Here is a 17,864-nt window from a genome sequence, read left to right on the forward strand (position 1 = left end):
TGATATGTCAAAAACAGTAACAGTAACAACAATGCGCTCTTCATGTTCCTAGAATGAGCAGACGCCATTGGGCTGCACTAGCACATGACAGGAACGAATGAAGATGCTATTGGTGCTCACTCGAGCACCCGATGAACAATGGGACAATAGTAATAGTGATAGTGATCAATAAACACAGCCCCACCTAGTTGCAAAGGATTTGGGTTTCATACTTCCCTGTGTATCCAGGGATGGAAGAAATAGAGAATAATTGAATTCCTACCACAATGAGTTGGTTGTGGTAACATCCTCTTTCTAACTAATTTACATCTCACTGTAATTATTGAATAGTGACTTCCAGAGGTTTTACAGTCCAGAATACATTACATTGATTTTTACACAATCTTCTGAAATGTGGCTCACTCATAAACTTGAAACACGCCAGTGAAATCTGCTGTAGTATTGTTATTTTGATGACTAATGCTTTTGGCATTATGTCCTGCTCTTTCAGAACTACCTTATTTATGGTTTCTCAATTAGTACAGAAAGAAAAAGAGCATATACGTACATATATAATTTAAAAGGTAGTATATCATGCCCACACTTATCCATGACATGTTTAGGTAACAAAGTTAGAAAACAGTAATGTCCTATCCTTATGTAAAATCACTCTATCACTGTATCACTGTCATCCTGTTGCTCATGGATTTGCTCAAGTGGACACTAATAACGTCTCCATTCATTCCTGTTGTGTACTAGTGTAGCTCGATGGCATATTGGGGGCTCTTTCAGGATCAGGGGAACGAGGACCATAGTTGTTAGTTTTTGGCATATTGAGTATAAGAAGCTTGCCAGGCTCTGCCATGCGGACGGGATAGACTAGGTAGCTTGCCAGGCTCTCCGAGAGGGACAAAGGATTATGGGGTAGACACTAATTATCATTACAGGTGTTCCCAGTCTACCGAATGTAAGCTTTTGGTTAACTGGCATGTTGTAACATTCTGCACACTGACAAACACACATCTGCCTGCATCTTTGGGCAGCACCTGAAATATCAAAATAGTAAAATAATTTTATATTACTTTCAATATTTGTATATTTTTTCAGTCTTATAAATTATGCTATTATTACTTCTTTGATTTCTATATATAATTTATTTTTTTCCTAATAATATCTGCTAAATCTAAATGGACTAATGGTCAAATGTTATCTCCAAAACACTTCAATTAAGTTCCTTTATGTCTCTATTCAATCCTAATTTGCTTACTGAGATGCTTACATTTGGTGTTTATCAAATCTTGATTGTAACATTTTAAAGATTGACGTTATTTAATGCAAAATATGTTTACTTAGATCATACTGTGAAATGTTACTATCTCTGATGTATTCTCAAATCATCAAAAATTGATGTTAACACAGTAGCTAAAATAGCATCAAAACCTATGTTACTAGTTCTATTCATAAATTATTATTGTGATGAACAAATTAATGTTCATATTTATACCCAGTGCTTTCACTGTAATTATTAATTTTTAAAATATAACTGTGTACCTTTCCATCTAAATAGTTATAAGAAGGAAAACTGTTAAAATTTTAATGTGAACTTTCTATCATATTTATTGCCTTAAACAATGGACTAAAATCTCTCAGTGCATTATCTTTTGTGGCTTGGTTGACTGCTTTTAAAAAAAATGTGAACAATAAATTCAATGTAGACAGAAAAGTCCCTGTGAATTGGTAGTAAAACTCCTATAAATCCTTCAAAAACAACAAAAAAGACTATTAAGATTTTCTTTATTGAATTCTGACCAAAAAATCATTTTACTTTGAGAGTGAACTAGAAACTGTATTTACATGTTAAAACGAAAGCACTAGTGACTAAACCCAACCACTAAAAAAACAAAATAATAGCAGTTAGAAATGACGTAACTTATGCATAAATAAAGATAGCATGCAGTGCTACTGACAAAAGAATAAATGTTCTATCTACATTTACTATCATAGTTTAAACATAAAACCTCTTGAAGTAAGTGATCTTTTAATTTGTATACATTGTTTTCACATGTGGGAGAATTAAAGCATAATTAATTATTCTAGACAGATAAAGTTTTCAATTCCAGACCTAAAGGTTTACTTATTCATAACATGTATATGATAATTTTGCCAATTTTTTATGCAGTTTACCTTGCTGTACTAGTAAGATATAAATTCAAGTTTTTGAGATTAATTTGGACACATTTAAAAAATGATATAAAATCATAAACTATAAAATCAAAAGCTATAAAATCAAAAAATATAAAATCAGTTCTAGATAAACTTCCCATTACTGCCCCTTTATCCTGTGTTTGGTTTTGAATCCATACTTAAGTTCATAACTTTGTAGCAACATCAGCAGAATACTCTAGATAATGAGAATAAATTTGGGAATCTTTATACTATAAAAATCATAGAAAAAAATGGTACAAATGGTTTAACACAAAGAGAAATAATAAAGTAGAAAAGAAGGTCCTGAAAAACTCAGTACCTACTGATAAAAGAACAAAATGCAGAGATCTCATTATTAGTTGAGAATTCCTAATTATTAACCAGATTGTCTGATGGCTTGGGAAAATTCTACATAGAAATCACATTATATACTAAAAGAAGTACAACAACTGGTATTGCTCAAGTTATACAAAAATTTGCAGTTACAGCTATTCAGGTTCACTTGTATCACTTGTCATCCTGTTGATCTTCAATTTGCTCAAGCAGCCACCAATAACATCTCCATTCATCCCTGTTGCATGCTAGTGTAGCCCAGTAGTAGTATCTGCTCACTCCAGGAACAGGAAGAATCTCAAACTGTTCATTCAGGGTTTTGACAAAGAAGTCTGACCATCTCATAGGTGGGCGGCCCTGTGGTCGTTTGACATCCCGTGGAATCCAGTTGGTAACAGCTCGAGTCCAGCAGTCATCTCTGAATTGCATTACGTGTCTGGCACATTTGATTTTCGATGCCTTGGCAAATGAGACAGCATGCCTGATTCTTTATCATTGATGGAAGTCGGAACTCCAGATTTCTTCTCTCACTTGAGTGAAACTTGATACCCCTAGCATAGCTCTTTCAATTCCTCTTTGGGATACCCAAATAGCATTCTCATCCTGTTCTCATAGGGCCCAGGTCTCTGAGGTGTATGTTCGTGCAGAAAGAACAGTGGAGTGGAAAAAATGTGCCCAGAGCCAGAGGTTCCTTGTCCTGTTAACAACTTTTTTTTTTTTTTTTGCTTTTTGGGTCACACCCAGTGATGCTCAGGGGTTACTCCTGGCTTTGCAGTCAGGAACTACTCCTGGCGGTGCTTGGGGGGCCATATGGGATGCCAGGGATCGAACCCGGGTTGGCCGCGTGCAAGGCAAACGCCCTACCGCTGTGCTCCAGCCCCTTAACAACTTCTTAAGTTAAAGTTGTGAAGGCATTTCTTGAACGCTCTTGAAGACGCTCCAAGATGCTCTCTTCCTCCTGCACAGTTCTGGTGCCAAGTTGTTCCTCATGTTGAGTTCTCAACCTAGGTACACATGGCTGTTGCATTCAGAGATGTTTGTTCCATTGAATGCAAATGGAACATCACAGGGACTATTTCATTTTACATGAGCATTGTATTGTTGAGGTTCAGCTGCAGTCCAACCTTTCCACACTGGCTGTTGAAGTCAGCCAGCATTTTTACCGCTTGGCTAATGTTTGGTGTTATTAGAATGATGTCATCAGCGAAGCGGAGGTGATGTAGTTGCCGGCCTTCTTCACTCCCATAACTTCCCATTCCAGTCATCCCATGATGTTCTCGAGGGTGGCACTGAAGAGTTACAGTAAAATGGTATCACCCTGCCGAACCCCTCTCTTTATGTCAATAATCACTTCCTTGTAGAATGGTGAGATCCTGGTGGTGAATCCATAATACAGCTCGCAGAGGATCTTGGTGTACTGAGTTTGAAGGCCCTCTTTGAATAGGGCTTCGGTGACCACTTCAGTCTCAACAGATTCAAAGGCCTTCTTTAAATTGATGAACGTTAGACAGAGTGGCATCTTGAACAATTGCAAAACTTTAATGAGCTTGGTCATGTGTGGATATGGTTAATCATGCTGAATACTTTTTGGAACACGGCTTGCTCGCATGGTTGTCCTTCATCTATTCCATTCATCTACTCATCCTTCCTATTCTATTCATGATGACTCGAGTGAAGAACTTGTAGATGACGGACAACAGGCAGATTGGGCAATAGTTGCCAATGTCATGGATATCTCCCTTCTTGTAAAACCTGCAGGTTTTCCACTGGGATGGAACCTTGCATTTGGACAGGTAGTGTGTGAAGAGTCGAGCCAGTGTATTGAGGAGTACTGGTGGCAGATTCTTCAGGTGTTCAGGTCTGACCTTGTCTGGACCAGGTGCTGTACACGTCTGTAAAAAACTAAAGCTCGCCGAGGGGCGAGTGCACTCACGGGCTCTCCGGGCGGCTCTGTCTCACCACCCGCATTTGGTACCCTGGAACCGCAGTGTGTGGACTGGATCAGGACGGCTGGTGGTCAAGGAAAGGCGAAGGAAGAACAAGGACCAAGCTGGTTGCTGATTAGTTACCGTTTATTCAATCTTCCACCTTTCTCATCTCCCGCACTCCCAGCTCTGTCCTCTCTCTGGATCAACTGCCGCTTCTTTCTGGCTTCTCTCATCTCTCCTCCTACTTCTCTCTCCCACCTTGCCTTCTAGGCTACACCCAGCCAGGTAGCAAAATCAACATAAGAAAGCCCTTCCTGAGGGCAGGGCATTCCAAACCTTCCTGACTGCCAGTAGGCAAAATACCTCTTAAGGGTTTTTTCTCCTCTCCCCATTCCAAACACTCATTAACATCCTAATACTAGTTATTTTTGCATGGACATAGCAAGAGATACATTGAGGTTTGCAAGGCAGCTCTCCTGGCAACATCTTGCCACAGGCTCAGACCACAGCACTCAGGCCAGATTAATCATTCCTCACCCAGCAGGGTCCAAATCTAGTTATCACTGTTTGGATCATGACAACATTTGACCATGATCAAGCTCTTAACTTATAGTTAAGCAGTAGGCACTTTGGCCAGACCCATCTCGATGCCAGGGTAGCACACAACTCACCACTTGCCCTGGGTCCTTCTCATCCCCCGTCATCGGGACCCTGCTTTGGGGATGCTAGGAAGTAAGGGCAGCTGAGGTTTAGGTCAAGAGAACAGATGCCCTGGAGGAAAATATCATGTAGAGTCAAATGACTCCCAGGTTACAAAAGCATAGCATTTGCTAAGTCTTCCTGAGTCCATACAAAAAAGGACATTGCTCTGAATAAACTATGCAAAGGACTCAAGGAGAAGAGAAAAACATTATTTCCAAGTCAACAGAACACTAAGAAAGAAGCTACAAATAAACACAGAGGAATGGGAGCACTGTGACGGGAGTAACCCAATAAGCCTAAACTACCTGAAGCTATGTTATCCTACACACGTCTTTACCGATGAAATGTCCTGTCAGATTTCGGAAGGGAGGACGTTGGGAATGACACACCCATCCTGCGTAATTTGGTATGTGGGCAGGTGGATGTGGCTGTCAAAGAGATCCAAGTAGAAGCCGTGAATAATCCTCTCCATTGCCCTTCTGGAAGATGTGATAGATCCATCAGGACGTCGGAGAGACAGGGGTCCCAGTGTTTGAAGTTTGGCCCCATTGTCTGGAAAGCTGCCTCTAGTGTGGCTGTGGCTGGGCAGTAGAGGTAATGGAGGTTGGCTGGTGAGATATTTGTCTGGCTCCAGTAGGGTGGCGTGTCTGGGTTTGATACCTGCATTGCCAGAAGTTGGAGGAGGCAGATAGAGGATCTTGTTTCTGGGTGTCGTTGAGCCTGGAGTCCAAGGTCGGAAAGTTCTGCTTTACCTAGTTCTGTGGGGCTTCACTCATGTGTGAGGTTCGGCCCGAGTATCAGGAAAACAGCCGGCTATTCAGATTAATTCATAAAATTTTAATTGAATATTATTATTATATGCAAACAAAATAAACATTACAATAGCATACTCAGTTTGAATGTTATTTTGGAAGTATAAGCCACAGACAAGATATTTTATGGGAAACAAAAAATAAATGTTTCTTACCAATTATTTTAATCTATTTTGGGGCTATAGCACTATGACTATCTGCTTGATAGCTACACATTTATTTTAAGAGCAGTGGGCAAATATCAATACTTTTGTTTAAGTATTTAATATGGAAATTTATGAAGTACCCCTTCCAGTTTATATTACCCATGTATTCAGTACCATTTAACAATGAACTAAAATACCTGACCTACTTGAAAATTGTTCAATCTTATTAAACCTGGAAATTAAGTTGAACACTTTAAGAAATATTTGAACTATAAGAAATTGAAGTGTACTTGAAATAATTACCTTTTGTTTTTATTTTTAATTTCCTGCAGTGATAACATTGATTACATATGTAGACAATGTCTTCTTAAGACAGGATTACAGGTGATTAATCTCAGTTTTTTTTACATACAAAATATGGGAAAATTAAGTTTCTCATTCATTGATTTTCTGGTTATGTTAGTCTTTGTAACCTCGGTGTCCTATGGCTTTTTTTTTGGTTCTGAATAGCTTTTAAATTACAAAGTTCTCTTTACCAAGTGTCAATCCTTCTTTATATTACCCGACATTCTTTGGAAATTATTTCACCTTTTCTTCTGTAGATTTGCCTGTGATCCCCTAGGTTAGGTTAGAGGTCTAGGAAAAAAATTGTCTCCACATCTAGTAGGCCTCGAGCAGCAACACTGCTTGGTCCACTATTTCAACATATTAGGTGTGAGAGGACTGGAGGGACAGTAGAAATTGATTACTCTAAACTCATCTTGTAGCCCTTAACTTTACGGTAGAACAGGGAAGAGCTCTGATAGAATTTTCTGTCTTTGATTCATGAGCATTGATTCAGTAACTTGTAACTTATGACTCTGAAATTCTGGATCCAGAGAGGGAATATCTATTGAGATGTCGCCCTAAAATTAAATGGAAATAAAGGGAAGAGTTTGAATAAATGAAGGATAAAAATACCTCCTGTTTTTAATTTTGTGAGTTGTTAAAGTGTATTTCATATATAAATGATAATATCTATAGTTAGAAAACATTTGAGTTGTAATTATGTCCATAATGAAGTGCCTTAGTTAAGTAGATAAGTATAATATAGCTTAAGTTTGACATTAAATAAGTTTAGAAAGCTTTGTTTTTGAATGAATACATGAATGCTAAATTATTAAGGTTATCAATAATATAATGCATGTTATATTTCTATAACTATATATGAAATTCATGGACTGAAAAGGTAATAAACATTAGTTTCTGCACAGAACAAAATCCCTGCCAAATATTACACAATGGCAACTTCTAAAGGAAAAAAATATTTTGTAGTATATTTTTAATGACTAAGAATGTAATAATGACTTAGAATGTAATAATTGCCCACTGAATAAGAGTTACAAAGAGAAAAAATAACTAATTTCTCAACAAATATAGGATAATATTTCTCAATTTCTATTCTGTGTATCAAAGTGGATAAATCTTGCCAATAATAGATTAACAGACCTGTGGAAAATTAAAAGATCTCATTATCACATGGGTGATAATTTCGAGAATTAAGAAAAAAGTTTGAAGGTCTAGAAATATAATATAAGGGGTAGGGTCTTTGCCTTGCACACATCTGACCCAGATTAAATCCCCTGCACCACATATGGTCCCCCAGCTGCCTTCAGAATTGATCCCTGGACCAGAACAATAGTACAGCTGGTCGGGTACTTGCACGCTGCCAATATGGGTTCAATTCTTGGCATCCCTTATGGTCCCCCAAACATTGCCAGGCATGATTCCTGAGTGCAAAGCCAGGAGTAACCCCGAAACATCGCTGAGTGTGACCCCAACAAGGAAAAAAAAAAGAAAAAGTGATCACTGAGTGCAGAGACAAGGGTAAAACCTGAGCATTATCAGCTGAGCTCCTAGACAAACAACAACAACAACAAAAAGTTTGAGATTATAATTATTTTTTAAAAAAATTAATATGAAACTGGAAAATAATACGTCGTATAAGATAATTTGCCTTGCAGGTGACTGCTCCAGTTCATTTCCTGTTACCTTGTATAGTTCCTGGAGCCCCACCGGAAGTGATCTCTGAGTGCAGTGCTCGGAGGGAGTAAGCCCTAAGCACTGATGAGTTTGGCATCCCGAAATTAAAATTAAAAATAATGAAGAAATATTTGCCTATGAAAATTAAGAACACTAATATTAATAATACTAGGAAAGATCTCTTAAAGATAAGAAATGTTTAACAGCAAAATATCTTAAGAGGCAAATGCAGTTTTTAAATTATGAAATAAAGTTGAAGATGTATTGTGGGATAACATCGGTTTATCCTTTCAGCCTTGCCACTGGGAGCTTAGGTTTATTTGGTTGCTCCTATCACAGTGCTCCCATTCCTCTATGTTTATTTGTAGCTTCTTTGTGCTCTGTTGATTTGTAAAATTATTTTTCTCTTCTCCTTAAGTCCTTTGCATAGTTAATTCAGAACAATGTCCTTTTTGTATGGGCACAAGAAGACAGTTAATGCTATGCTTTTGTAACTTGGGAGTTAATTGACTGAATATTTTCCTCCTGGACATATGTTCTCTCAACTTACACTTCAGTTGCCCTTACTTTCTAGCACCCCAGAAACAGGGTCTCGAAGAGGGACTGGATGGACCCAGGACAAACTGTGAGCTATGTGCTACCCTGGCATTGAAATGGAAATGGGCCTGGCCAAAGAGCCAAAATACTTAACTATAAGTTAAGAGCATGGTCATGGACAAATTCTGTCATGATCCAAAAAGTAATAACTAGATTGGAACGCTGTTAGTGTTAGGAAAGATTAGTCTGGCCTGAGCACTGTAGTCAGAGTCTCTGGCAAGATAATCTCAGGAGAGCCACGCTACAAGCTCAAGGTATCTCTTATTGTGCCCATACAAAATAACACAAAATAACTAATATTAAGAAGTAAATTAAGATGTTAATTAAGATGTTAATTAAGTTATTGAACTGAGGGAAGGAGAAAAACACCTTAAATGGTTTTTTGCCTCTGAGCAAAGAAAGGGATTTTTTATGTTGATTTTGCTATCAGACTGGATGTAGCTTCTACCCTCCAGTACTGGGGAGATGGAGAGAGAGGAGAGAGTTGGAGAGAAATGAGAGCGAGAGAAAGCAGGGCAGCAAAACGGAGCTCGGAGAGACTAGCAAGGCAGACAGAGAGAGAAGAATGTAGAAGAACACAGGAGCAGACGCGTGGAGAGAGAGCCCAGGCTGCAAGCCCGGAGAGATGATCGGGAGAGACAGGAGGAAACGGGAGTGAGGGGCAGCGTGAGACTAGAATGGGGAGTTGAGTGAGACTGAAACAGGGGCGTGGGGAGAGTGGAATAAACGGCAACTGATCAATCAGATCAATCAGCCAGCTTGGCCCTCATTTCCTCCTCTGGCCGCCCAGCTGGAGTATGGTCCGAGACCACCCAACACAGGCGGCCAGCGGGAAAGCCATCGGGGCTCTCCCTAGCTGCTGGAGATGAAACAATATATCTAATAGTTTTTGTGCCTAGGGAAAATTATTAAAATTGAGAGAGATGAATAGGTTTATTTTAAATTATTTTGGTTATACTATGTACTATGAACCTCCTGCTCCATCCCCAGGCTGTCTTCACCAGGGCCCCCTCAGAGTGGGGGGCTGGTTGAGTTTCCCACCCCGCCCCAAGCAGAGTTCCTCCAGCCAAAAACCTCCAGAATATGGTACTGCTAATAATGGTTTCACGTATACACAATTCCAACCTCACTCCCATCACTAATCTTCTCATTTTTTTTCTCCTTTTGACTTTTTGGGTCACACCTGGCAATGCTCAGGTGTTACTCCTGGCTCTGCACTCAGGAATCATTCCTGGTGGTGCTCTGAGGTACCATACGGGATACCAGGAATTGAAAACCCATGTCTGCCATGAGCAAGGCAAACACCCTACTTGCTGTTCTATCACTCAGACCCAATGACCAATCTTCTTATTTCATTCCCCTAGCACCTAAAACACCACCGCTGTATAAAAGAAACATTAAGACTTAGACCTCCTATTATGACCATGAGAATGGCCCAAACTCCTCAGACTGTAGCAGGTTATACCATTCCTCCAGGACATCAGGAGTGTGTTTCTCCCACAGTCAACCAGAGACTTAAAGATTCATGTATTGAACATCTGGACTATAATCCTGCCTGCTACTTACAGGAAAATAACCCAGCGTCAGAAGAGAAATTTGCCTCAGTACCATTTGGAGCTGCCTAAAACCTCCAGAGCCCAGCCACAGCCATGCTCAAGGCCACTCTCCACATACTAGGACGAGCCCTACTCATGAAGGAACTGACAGAGGAACCCAGGTATGAGGGACCTGTGGCTGAGATGTCCAAGCCTCATTGGTTCAGGATTGGGCCTCTTCCACCTAGACCCCCAGTTTTCCAGTAGCTTGGCAGTCACACCCACAAATTCCTCCCGGAACCATGCAATCTCATCAACAGCCAAGATCCAACGACTATAAAACAAAGCTCCCAGATGAGACATTACTGGCATCTGCTTGAGCAAATTGATGAGCAATGGGAAAACAGTGATACAGTGATACTATGTACATATTTTCAAACATTTTTGAATATTTTTTACATTTCACATGGAATTTTCTTTTAATAAATCATAATGAAAGAAGACAAATACAAAAGAAAAACTTCTAAGAGGATCTGTACCAAAATAGTACTACTAAAGATAGTGAACTAATGGCAATCCAGAAATTAATCAATATTAAATTAATTTAGGATTAATTCTAAAAGCTCTCAGGGCCTCTTAAAACTAAAATTCGTTGGATGATCAATTCTAAAATCTTTCTGAACCTTTAAAAACTAAAACTCATTACACTGATGCAATTAATTAGGGTGGAGAGGTAGTAAAAATATTAAGGTGTTTGACTCAGACCTAGGTTCTTTCCTCTGTGCAATTTATGCTCGCCGAAGCACAACCAGGAGCAATTTCTGAGTACAGCGTGTCACAACATCCACCCCAATTAAAAAAGAAATGTGATTAAATCTTGAAAGTTATTGTTGTCATGACAAATCATGTAGATAGACCAAGTTTCAGTTAGCTTTCTGAATGCGTCCTTGGGGAATTTGTATATAAAATTAGCACAGGAACCCCAAGTGTTTTGGTGTTATGGTCTCTTTATTTGACCAGTTGAGTAGTAAGCTTCTGTGGTTAGCTAAACTCTCTGGTCTCATGATATTCCATTTACAAATCTAGTCCTTATGCTGGTTCCATGCTGGTCCTATCCCCAGCTGATCTTGAACCACAATGTCCAGTACTCTTGATGACCACTGGTCTGTGTTGTTGTTTTTACTCTTTCTGTGCTGGTACTTGATTGTCCTCTGCTCTTTTATTATTTTCCTTTGAGTGCACAAGTGTGAGAAATTACTTTTAGGGAAACAACATCCTTCTTTCTCCCCCACCTTTCCTTCCTTCCTTCCTTCCTTCCTTCCTTCCTTCCTTCCTTCCTTCCTTCCTTCCTTCCTTCCTTCCTTCCTCCCTCACTCCTCCCTTCCTTCCTCCCTTTCTTCCTTCCTTCCTGCCTTCCTTCCTGCCTTCCTTTCTCTTTCTTTTTTCTCTTTCTCTCTCTTTCTTTTTTCTCTTTCTCTCTCTCTCTTTCTTTCTTTCTTTCTTTCTTTCTTTTTCTTTCTTCCTTCCTTTTCTTCTTCCTTCCTTTCTTTTCTTCTTTCTTTCTTTCTTTCTTTCTTTCTTTCTTTCTTTCTTTCTTTCTTTCTTTCTTTCTTTCTTCCTTTCCTTCTTCCTTCCTTCCTTCCTTCCTTCCTTCATTCCCTCCTTCCTTCCTTTCCTTCTTCCTTTCCTTCTTCCTTCCTTCCTCCTTCCTTCCTTCCTTCCTTCCTTCCTTCCTTCCTTCCTTCCTCTCTTTCTTTCTTTCTTTCTTTCTTTCTTTCTTTCTTTCTTTCTTTCTTTCTACCTTCTTTCCTTCCTTCCTTCCTTCCTTCCTTCCTTCCTTCCTTCCTCTCTTTCTTTCTTTCTTTCTTTCTTTCTTTCTTTCTTTCTTTCTTTCTTTCTTTCTTTCTTTCTTTCTTTCTTCCTTTCCTTCTTCCTTCCTTCCTTCCTTCCTTCCTTCATTCCCTCCTTCCTTCCTTTCCTTCTTCCTTTCCTTCTTCCTTCCTTCCTCCTTCCTTCCTTCCTTCCTTCCTTCCTTCCTTCCTTCCTTCCTCTCTTTCTTTCTTTCTTTCTTTCTTTCTTTCTTTCTTTCTTTCTTTCTTTCTTTCTTTCTTTCTTTCTTTCTACCTTCTTTCCTTCCTTCCTTTCTTTCTTCCTTTCTTTCTCTCTTTGTTTCTTTCATCTTTTTCTATTTATAAGTCCTCTCTTTGCTATTCAGGAATGATTTATGGCTCTGCACTCAGGGATCATCCCTGGAAGTTCTCAGAGGACCATATACGGAGCCATGGATTCAGAGCAGGAATGGCCACATGTAAGGCAAGTGTCTTAACAACTTTGTACTATCTCTCTGGGCCAAACATCTTCATTTCCAAAGGAAATTTTGTTATGTAAGGAATTAGATGAAGTCTGACTATCTCAAAACTCTGGTCAAGAAAGAAACTGATTTAAGTATGTATAGCAGCCATACCTTTCTTTTCTCTGAGGTTGCAAATTTTTAAAATTTTGTTTTAAGCATGCGATTTAAGATATCGATATGGCTGAGGTTCATGCATAAAACACACTTGCAAGTCCACATTCCCCACAACCGCAACCTTGCTCAAAATAATTTAGAGTCATTATATGTTCGTGGCCCGCGTCGCGATTTCCCTTCGCCAGCAAAGAGTGAGACGACACGGGTTGAGGATCCTTCTGCAGCAATTTTATTCCATTAACTTCATGAGGAGAAAGAACAACAACCCGGGTAATGGCAGTCCTTATATAGCCTGGTTGCCCCACCTCTAAGGTGGTGCTCATCTTCTATTGGCTCTCGCCCATCACCCCATAGGGTGGCGCTCATTCTATTGGCTCTCGCCAATCACCCCATAGGGTGGCACTCATTCTATTGGCTCTCGCCAATCACCCCATATGAGGTGGCGCTCTATTGGCTCTCGCCACGCATGCGCAATGCGGTCGTTGCGCATGCGCAATGTGGTTGTTGCGCATGTGCAATGTGTTTGTCGCGCATGCGCAATGTGGTTGTTGCGCATGCGCGATCATGCGCATGCGCACATGCGCAATGTGCTCTGGCTCCCTACATCTCCCCCTTATGTCTTTGTTTATGGAGCCATCCTGTTGGTAGAAGGGGGTGGCGGTCACCACTGCCTGTATTACAAGGGACTGAGGAGGCCTCCGCACGTCCCCTTCAGGTCGCGCCAAGGCTCCACCTGTCCCGCCGTCCTCACTTCCAGGCAGGGCAAAATCCGACGGCGGCCCTATGCAAGTGGCTCGCCACCCTGAGTCGGGGGCCAACTCAGTGCAGTGCTCTCCGGCCTGACACCCTTCTCAGGAAGAATACTCGGGAGCACCCGTACTCGTGCAATGAGCCCTTGTGGCTCCGAGCGTGTAAGGGCTGCTCCCAGAGCAGGAGCCATGAGCGCAAGATAGAGGGGGATAGCGGGAGCCCAACGAGTCCGAGCCCCCGCCAGAGGATTGGGGCACCAGGCAGCAGTCAGCTATAACCCAGGTAAAAGCAAATAATCAAAACAACAATCAAAAAATACAACCATCAAAACAAAATCAGAAATGCAATCAACCAACATAGCATCAAGCGGTTTCCACGTAGGACATATGGGGCTTTGCAGTAAAATACCTCTTTCCTCCTAGGGTACATTCAGAATAGCTGGTATAACACATGGCATTCATCTGGTCTACCACTTGACAGTTTTTGAGGACAGGGATCCCCCTTATTTATAAAAGTAGGCTTGGGCACGCACTGCCAAAACTGGGTCAGTCCGCCTCGAGCACTGGGCCGCGTGACGAGATATATAGTCAGAGTCCCACAGTCCACGGTTTTCGTGTAGCTCGTTGGGGTCACCGAAGATTGTCCTCCCTGACAGTTGCACGGGGTCCCATACAGCTGTTGTAGGAGGTGTGTAGGGTCAGCCGGCCGGCCCAATCCGGCCTCCGTCGGTTGCACAGTCAGCAGCAGGATCATCATTGCAAACCCGCAGGGTCGGCACCGGACGACGAGCCGCATGTTCTCTGTAAGAAGAAAAGAGAGAATCCCTCTCAGGGGTTCCCCCTGGAGCATTCTGCGGACTCGGAAATCTTTAAAAACTCTCACTCCTTATGACCCTGAGGTAAGTAGCTTAAAATTTTTTTTTTTTTGTTATCTCAAATCAAATAAAACACTGGTAGGACAAGTTTTGCAACCAATATTACAACTCCAAAAAACTCATGTTTTAACTAAACCATTACTCTTCGAACCTGTTTTTACTACAATTATTTCAGCTCACATTCTAATAATCCAATGCAGATGTATAAGTACATTGACACAACAGCATAAGACCTTTAAACCATCAATTTTCATGAAACATGAGTAAATCTTCTTTGGCTTAAGTTCAACAGTTTTTGTACCTTAGTTCAAATCATGAGCTTTCTAACTTTATCAATTCCACAATACAAGCATGCTGTCAAACACAGAAAGAGCCCTTCGGGTATTTATATATATATATGTATATATATATATTTTTTTTTTTAACCAAACTTCGATAATAGCATAGAAAAAAAAAATTTTGACTATCAAATGTCTACGGAAACACAAGTAACTTTGTTTATTTTGAGGGTTTCTGTACCTTTGTTGTTTGAAAAACAGCTAAATTCCTCATTAAAATTAGCAGAGGCTTATAAGATAAACCTTGCACTCTGAATTCCCAATTCACTTTTAGATTTCTGGCTCTAGTTCTGTAGCTGTTTCTAGATAGTACAGATACTGGAATTCAAAAGAATTTCAATTGGTAATAACTATTAATGTTCTTCCAATAAAAAATTTAGACTAAAAATTTCAATTTCGTTGTAGGCGCCATATTCTAATTAGAAATCTTTGTTTAAACCTGGTCTAACAGGTTCCAAAATCACATAGATCCTTTAAATTGCTGAACTGCATATCACCCTGATCTCTCGAGATGATCCTGTTTTCCCCAGGCCTAATTTTTTTACCACTGATTTTCATTCTGGCTCCAGCACTCAAGTGTTCCACATAGAGAGACAGACAGACAGACAAACAGACAGACAATAAGTTCACTAAAAACACCACATGTACATGTGCACACATCTGCAGTTGATCTATCGATCTGACCCTTCAGAAATGGCAGGGAAAAAACTGATAGACTGAGAAAGGAAGGAACAAGTCCCCAGGGCAAAGTTAAGCCCTGTGGCCGATTGGGAACATTGCTCCCCGTTTCTCTGCCTGACCAGCCAGCTTCCTGCTTATTAAAATTGGGTCAAGAAAGCGCTTTTGTTGATATAAGCCGGCAAAACAATCCATGACAAAGTTGTTGAAACCTAAGTTGTCAGATGTTACAATTTTAAGATCAAGACTACTTCTGAGGTGGATAGACCACCTTAGCGACACTCTTTTTCATTCCTGATATTATTAAACACTCAACCACATGATCTTGCATTTTCCTGACTTCTCTGCTGATAATAATAAGCATAACTAAGAGAAATATAATGAGACAAATATACACACACACTAAAGGCACTCGCACAAATCACACTCCTGCACTCATTCGGACCGGTCCTCTTTCATTCCGGTGCGCACCCCGCGCACCACATTCACACAGAAATTCTTAAACCTGCCCTACGGGAGTCCACATTACCTTTGGTCTTGTCCCCCTGACAATGGGGTTGCTACAATGTACATCGGGCTCTTTCTAATAAGAAGCTAGCAATCTAGAGGCAAATGGGGGTGGGGTGCTGGGCTGTTCCTGCAGTAACAACTTGGCGGCCTGTAATTTTTCAATGGGAAGGGGGCCCTAGGTGTCAATTAGTAAAAAGCCCATTTGTGAGAGAATATCCCTGCCCCAGAGTTTGACAGGGAGCCCAGGCAGAACATAAGGGCATACAGTCCCGGATTTGCCCTCCTCGGTGCGCCAATCAAGTGGGGACAAACTTAACATAGGGTTTTGGGATTGGCCTGTACCCTGAAGGTGAGTCAGTGAGGGGGTGAGGGGCCACTCTTTTGGCCAGTCTTTTTTGGCAATGATCGTTACATCTGCACCAGTGTCAATCAAACCCGAAAGCACCTTCCCATTGATTTCATCCTTATTTATTTCTAACTTCTTGCCCCCACCGGGCAGTCCTTTTTCCTTATTTATTTCTAACTTCTTGCCCCCACCGGGCAGTCCTTTTTCCTTATTTATTTCTAACTTCTTGCCCCCACCGGGCAGTCCTTTTTCCTTATTTATTTCTAACTTCTTGCCCCCACCGGGCAGTCCTTTTTCCTTATTTATTTCTAACTTCTTGCCCCCACCGGGCAGTCCTTTTTCCTTATTGCTGGGTATTTTCATACGCGCGCCCAGCCCTCCTGATTGCTCGGTTTCTGACAAACTGTCTTGGACCTTTTCCAACACCTGCCGGCCTTCCCTGACCACTATGGAGCATGCCTCATCCTCCAAACAATTTTGAACCATCTTCCAAGTCGCCTCAGTGCCCATAGTAAAGACACAAGAGCAAAAGAGAAGGCAAATCCAAATAAGGAGGACAAAGTGCTCCCCACCACCAGGAAACGGGCATTCTTTTCTTACCAACGCTGGGCAGTGGTCCGCAGCACGCCTCTCCGAGCAATCGTCCTGCAGTTCTGAATCCTCCCTCCAAAAGGAGGGGTTCTTCCTCGCGGTGCAAGATGAAATTCCCGGGTTTCGGCACCAGTTGTTCGTGGCCCGCGTCGCGATTTCCCTTCGCCAGCAAAGAGTGAGACGACACGGGTTGAGGATCCTTCTGCAGCAATTTTATTCCATTAACTTCATGAGGAGAAAGAACAACAACCCGGGTAATGGCAGTCCTTATATAGCCTGGTTGCCCCGCCTCTAAGGTGGTGCTCATCTTCTATTGGCTCTCGCCCATCACCCCATAGGGTGGCGCTCATTCTATTGGCTCTCGCCAATCACCCCATAGGGTGGCACTCATTCTATTGGCTCTCGCCAATCACCCCATATGAGGTGGCGCTCTATTGGCTCTCGCCACGCATGCGCAATGCGGTCGTTGCGCATGCGCAATGTGGTTGTTGCGCATGTGCAATGTGTTTGTCGCGCATGCGCAATGTGGTTGTTGCGCATGCGCGATCATGCGCATGCGCACATGCGCAATGTGCTCTGGCTCCCTACAATTATAAAATAAAATACATTGTGAAAGAAGTATAATCATGACATTTTTGAAGATATAGACAAAATGTAGTTGAATTTTATATGGAGTAATAAAACCCCTACACTAGCCAAAACAATCAGGGAAAAAGCAGACAGAAACTTCCCTTCCTCAATTTTAAATTATACTAAAAAGTTTTAGTAATCAAGCAGTATGGTAATTCAATAAAACAGACTCTTAGACCAATAGAATAGACAGGATAGCTCCTTGGGTTGTGGACAGTTAATCTTAAGCAAAGGAGAAAAAAAAATATAAAGTGAATCAAAAAAAGCCTCATCTGGGGCTGGAGCAATAGTAAAGCGGTTAGGGCATTTGCCTTGCATGCTGCCAGCCTGGGTTTGATTCCCAATATCCTATATGGTCCCTCACGCATCACCAGGAGTAATTCCTGAGTGCAAAGCCAGGAGTAACCCCTGTGCATCACCA

This window comes from Sorex araneus, chromosome 1 (assembly GCF_027595985.1).
Source record: "Sorex araneus isolate mSorAra2 chromosome 1, mSorAra2.pri, whole genome shotgun sequence".
In the NCBI taxonomy this organism is placed as follows: Eukaryota; Metazoa; Chordata; class Mammalia; order Eulipotyphla; family Soricidae; genus Sorex; species Sorex araneus.